We start from the raw sequence: 6,000 nt of genomic DNA, 5'->3' as shown, positions 1-6,000 counted from the left end.
GCTATGGGCTCTGTTTTGTGGAAGTTAAAATGCTGGAGGAAGAATCTGATTGCTTGATAGCTCCATCTCTCTCTCTCTCTCTCTCTCTCTCTCTCTCTCCCCCCCCCATCCCTTCTCGCACTCTCGCTCTCCCTCACCCCCCACTTTTTCTACTCTCCCCTCCTCCCTCCACTAGACTCCCAGTCCTGCCCACACACCGGGCCAGAGGAGAGCCTTACAGGTTGTCAATGAAACATGGAATTATTTCCTTTGATGGCTTAGATAATAGTAGGAGCCAAAGCGATGAGTGAGGTCGGCTGAAACCAATGCAGTCCTGCCCGGGACTGGAGAGCCAATCGCAAGAGCAGAGGGCGGGGCGTCGGCGCCAGCAGATAATTGCTAAGTGCATTGCTAGCACAGTCGGTCCGAGCTGCTGAAAGGTCTGGTCGCAGAGAGGAACGCGTAATCCTCAGCGTGCTCCATCCCGACAGCATCCTTCCACGGCTCGGCAGAGCAGCGAGCCTCCGGGCACCAGCCCCTCTGCTCCGCGGAAAAGGTACTCCCGCCTGCGTCCCGGGGGATCCTGCTCCTGCCGTTCCATTCTCAGTGGCTTGCAGTTGAGCGTATGTAGAGGGATTGCAGGAAGAAGAGAAAAGTTTAGGGAAGGGAATGTGACAAAGGTGGGAAATCACCGTCTTCTGTTGGGAGGAAAGCGAGCTGACAATTTGGAAAACTTCTGCGCTGTCTGGAACTGGGTTTGTTTACTACTCGCTCAATTAGCTGCTCTCAAGTCTGTGGAAATAGGTCTAGTCTTGGGCTAGGGTGCCTGCAGGGTTGGGGTGTAGGTTCAGGTTTGTTGAGTGAAGGGAGTTGGACCCCTGGTTGTGCTGTTTCCTGGCGGACCGGTCATTGGGAGGCTGATTCTGAGAAGCGTGACTGGTTGGTGAGGTTTTCCGCCATAGGGTCTGCCCGGTTCACATTACCTTGACCTGCCTTCCCCCAACTATTGTGACCTTTAGCTTGAGTCCCTCCTCAAACTTCTGTCTCCTTCCTCCCTCCTACCCCTTGCCCACTCTGTCTCAGTTCATTTTATCTGGTGGAAGGAGAAATTTCCTGGGGCGTGAGCCACTGCCCTGCTTGACCTGATGGGCTTCTGCGTGTCACACAACTTGATGAGAAACCAGCAAAACAGTTCTCAGAGGAAAAGAACTCACTTAATTGATTAGCTCCCGAAAACTCTGGAAGACTTTCCAGGCTTGGTGTGTCCTGAAATAAAGGGGACGGAGCTACATTGTATCCTGTGTGAAGGTTACCCCTCACTAGAGAAGGGCTGTCCCGGGTGCTGAGAAAGCCAGCAGCTCTGGGAGGTGGGGGCTGGTGGGAGGGGCAGACTCAGGGCTGGCTCTCTTTAGGTGCTGGGTAAGTCTGTCGCCAGGAGGTTGCTGGAGCCGGCATCCACGCTGTTTATGATGTCTGCTCTTCAAGTAGAAAAGCTCGCCATCGCAGGCAGCTGGTTCTGCCTGTAGCACCCTTGGGTATTCTCAATTGTGGGACCTTGAGGGCCTCACTTGCTCTGAGACCCAGGTTTGGACCTGGGGAAAACTCCTTTCCAGGAGCTTCTGAGCTTCTGCCCATGGGAGGGGTGGGCTTCCTAGGAAGGTCCCCATGGGGGAGAAGGATCTGTGCTTGATCTTGAACTTCCTTCCTGCTTTCCTGCAGGCAGCTCCTATGGGAGAGCCCCACACTTGAGGGCACTTCCCCAGGCATGTCCTCTGACCTGCTGGATGCTCTGAAGCTGCTGGTCCACGGCTGATCTTACAAGTCCCTAAGGCTTTGGGGAATTCAGGTGAATGTCCTCACTCTGATATCTGTCCTAAACCTGAAGCTGGGGAGTTCGAGTCCCAGTCCCGGCAAGAAGTGACTGTTCTGGGAGAGACCCTCTAGTAGCACCTAGTTCCTATGACACCTTTCCTGCTGAGGTACGGGTGACAGCCTCCGTTCTCTTGCTCCACAAATCACTTTCACTTTTGAATTCTTATTTTCTTTAACCGCCACAGCAGGTTCTCCTCCACCTCCTTTAGGCAGCTGTTTTGGGTGGGAGCTGTTATTGTCGAAGCTCTACTCACAATGGTTAAAGAACAGCTGCCTGATTTTTTTTTTTTTGGTCAGGATGCAGTCAGCTTTCTCTTCTGTACATGTTGTCTGACAGTAAAGAAAACAAACTTGCAGCCCCACAAATTATAATGCCTTTGTGTTCAGGAGCCTGGAGTGGACACTGAACTGTGATTGGCTGCTGGGCATTATTTGGCCCCAAACCTCCTCCTCTGAGGTCTGTCTAGGGCATGTGACCCCCAGAGAGCCCAGGAGAGGAGACACCCAGCAGGTGGGGGATTTGGAACGAGGGCACCGTGGTTTTCGTGAAGGCAATAATAAAACGAGAAAATGCTTTTGAGTTTGAGGGGTGTCTAGAAGCAGGAACAGCTAGTGAAATTGGGGGTCCCTTCAATGGATGCTGAGCTGCTGGATTTCTATCGTGATAGAGGACATTAAAAGTAAGGCTTTTCAACCAGCTCCTGAATGGTGACTCATGCAGAGAGGGAAGGGCAGGGTGGGGGAGGGAGCCAGGGAGCGCTGGAAAGTACAAGTGGAACACACCGGAGCACTTGCTTCTCCTCCCCCTCCTCCTCGCTCCTCTTCCTTGTAGTTCCCCATTTGGAACAGAGATCATTAAAATAACGACTTTAGACTAAAAAAAGCATAATAGCAGCTGAAGAATAGTTGACGAAATGCAAAACATCATCGTTTCGACTTCACCGTGGATGGGGCATTGCACCCAGGATCCAGCCCCCCGCCCGCTTGACGTGATCCAGTTTGGATAACTGAATTGCTGGTGTTAGGCTGATTGGTTCCTTGTGAAGCCTGGCGCCTGTTTGTGTTTAGAAGGACTGACTGGTTGTCAGGGAATCAAATTTATTTGTCATTGCATCAAATGGAGTAGCTTTAGCCAGGACCCTGGATAAGCACCATCCATGGATCTAACATTTTCTCCTCTCCCCAGTTGGCCAACTAGGATCTCTCTCATTCAACTGCTGTGCTGAGGGGGTTGCCTCTTTTTGCTTTCACAAGCCCGGGTGGTTTTCCTGGCAAGTGGAAGTCCCCTCCTTACTTATCTGTACTCCTTCCTGTTGTCCTTTCTCCTCATAAACACATCAGTAAATAATCTCTTTGCCAATCTGCGTTGATTTTGTCATTGTGCAGATTTTGCTGTTAAAGAAAACTGTCCCCAGAAATAGGATTGAAAACATATTAAAATTTTTATCAGAGAAGAGCCTTTTAGTCTTCTATTTTAAAAATTAATTCTGTGGTTTTGGGGAAATCAAATAAGCACATTTATTGTGTTAGGTGTTTTTGTAAATGCTGTTGAAATGTCTTCTTTTTCTTTGATGGATGTGTGAACTCCTGGGTTATCCTGGGTGTGTGTGTGTGTGTGTGTGTGTGTGTGTGTGTGTGTGTCTGGAGGTTTGAAATAGTCTGGAGCAGTCCCTGAAAGGAGAAGAGGTTGGAGCACGATGCTTCTGTTTATTCAAGATAGGGTGAGGGCTGTTTTGCAATCTGAGCTCTGAAATGCATTCAGCATGCTCTTTCGCCTCTTCCTTCTTCATTTAAGAAAATTCACAGCTGAAGTTATTAGTAAATGGTTCACCTGATTCACTTTTCCTTACACTCACATGTCCCCTGCCCCACCACTAGGGAGATATTGCACATTGAAGCAGGGCCCTGAACTGTCTTACTGAATCTGATGTATGCCTCTCTTTCTTTCTTCCCTTCTGGTTCTTTCTTCCTGTCACTTAAGGGCACTCTAGAGGTTGAGATTTAATTGTGGACACCCTGCCGTCCTCACTTCTGAAACGGTCAACCAGGGCCGTCAGCGATTCCGGGATGTGCAGGGAGCCGGCCCTGTGGGAGCAGTGAGGTCATCCTCACACCAGGTTCAGTGTTCTGCAGACTGCCCGAGAGCACCTGGGGTGGTGCGGCTGTGCTGCGTGAGGCGGGTGGGGCAGAGGTGTCTGAGCACCGGCCTCTTACGTGCTCGGGGTTCCCACCAGGCACAGCCCCCACCACTCCACTGTCCTGAGGCCCACGAGCAGGACTGACCTTGGAAACGTTAGCAAGCAGTGAAATTTGTCATTCTCCCAGTTTGTTCTTTGTTCTCTTCTCACCCCTGAGTCTCTCTATCAAGAATTGCAAAGGGTCGAATCCACTTATTCATACTAAGGTGTGAACAGTTAACAGTGTTGCCACTTACAGAGGTATTTGAGTTCTTCATGGAAACCAAAGCTGTTCACACTGGAGTTTCAGGTATCTGCTAGTGGGATGGGGAAGATAGAGTTTGGATAGGCAGTGTCTGGGCAGTTGGGCTCTTTGCTTTTCAGGTAAGGCTGGTCCTGCTCTTACCCACATCAAGGACATGCTGCAGCCACTCAGGGCATCGTGCTGGCAATATTTGGGGTCTAGCACCAGAGCTTGGTCCCTCAGATTTGACCTTGGGCACTGCACTTACTTGCCCTTTCTGACTTTCAGTTCCCTTGTCTGTAAAGCCAGGTGCTTGGACTGTGTTCTCGTTGATCCCTTTCTGCTCTGAACTTCTCTCTGGATTTTGCTACAGAGTCCAGGATCCAGCTGGGGTGATACAGCTCAGAAGGAAGTGGAGCTTGCAGAGCATCCTCCAGGGTGGGCACGGTGCTCAGTGAGGCTTTCAGGGCTAGAATCCATGATGGCAGGTCGGAAGGAGTGGTGGATGTTACACCAGAAGCAAAACAGGCTGAGGGGTGATGTAATAACTGATTTTGGTTTAGGAGGGGATGTTATATGGAGGATGGCGACCAGCTGTTCTCCATCTCCAGTAAGGATTGAACGAGAGAAAATAGACAGAAATTGCAGCATATGGACTTAGATTAGGTATGGGGAAGAATTTTCTGTCAGCAAGAGTTGTTAAGAAGGGAAGGTTGTGGAGCCTCCGTGATGATCTTTAGGAAATGGTAAGCAGGAGATTCAGCTGGAGGAAGAGGCAGAGGGCTGTGATGTGGCAAAAGGCAGGGCTGCCTAGTCTTGGGATCCTGGCCCTTTCCTGATGAGCGTCCTGTTTTATTCCTCTGAAACCTCACCTTTGCTCTGGGGCTATCACAGTGGCTGAGAATCCAAGTTCCTGGGGTAAGTGGGAAAGGAGCACAGCCAACCTGCGCTGCCTGCTGGGGTGTGGCCCTCCGGGGCACTGCCCTGACTGGCAGGTCCTGTCTACTGCTCGAGGATCTCTCATCACGTCTAATCGTTCATTTCCAGAAGTGGCAAATGAGGCCCAGAGAGGCAACAGGCCTTGATGTCGTCACACGGTGACCTGATGGCAGAGCAGGGACCAGAATCCAGGTCCTCTGTCTCCTAAGTCAGTGTTATTTGCTTTGTAGCTCATTTTTTTTCTTGTTTCCAAATTGAATAGACCATTTGCTTTTTCTGGGCTCCTAATTTCTCTCTAACCAAACGGCAGAGGCAGGACACCTACAGTTAAGCAGTGTTTATTGAGTGCCCGTTATTAACACTGTGTACTCAACTCCAGCTCCTCTGTTTATACGGCAAACCCTCCAGTCCCCGGTCAGCGGTTGGGACGGGGCCACTGCACGGTGAGGGATGGCAGACTGCATACCAGAAACGGACGCGGAAACGGGGGGATGGGGTCTAGCGAGGAGGACCAGGAAGAGATATGAAAAAATAAAAGATTATTTAGTCTGAATCTTACAAAGTTCAGAGACATTAGCTATCTAGCTCAAAATCCTCGTTGGAGAAATGAAATCAGAGGTCCAGAGAAGCACGGGCTCTGGATAAGACCCTTCAGCAGTCACCTTCACAAAACAAAACAGAATTCTGAATTTCATTCAGATTCTTGTTTCTGCAAGAAGCTTCTATAGTGAAGGGGCTGAAATTCTGCATTCCTTCCAGCCAGACTGGATTCATTTCTGGGCAGACACG

At 50.2% G+C, this 6,000-nt stretch overlaps 1 protein-coding gene across 1 annotated transcript in view; it reads left to right on the top strand.

Moving 5' to 3' along the window:
• Positions 1 to 412: 412 nt before the first annotated feature.
• The window catches only part of ZMAT4 (zinc finger matrin-type 4), a 204,392-nt gene continuing 198,804 nt past the window's right edge, over positions 413 to 6,000 (top strand). The window contains exon 1 of the mRNA XM_004441187.3: positions 413 to 535. The gene's annotated coding sequence lies outside the window, so the exon portion shown is untranslated. The remainder of the gene's footprint in view (positions 536 to 6,000) is intronic.

Source organism: Ceratotherium simum, chromosome 28 (assembly GCF_057802395.1).
Source record: "Ceratotherium simum simum isolate JZ-2026a chromosome 28, ASM5780239v1, whole genome shotgun sequence".
Taxonomy (NCBI): Eukaryota; Metazoa; Chordata; class Mammalia; order Perissodactyla; family Rhinocerotidae; genus Ceratotherium; species Ceratotherium simum.
The sequence above is the reverse complement of the archived record's forward strand: the minus strand, read 5'-3'. Positions and strand labels throughout refer to the sequence as shown.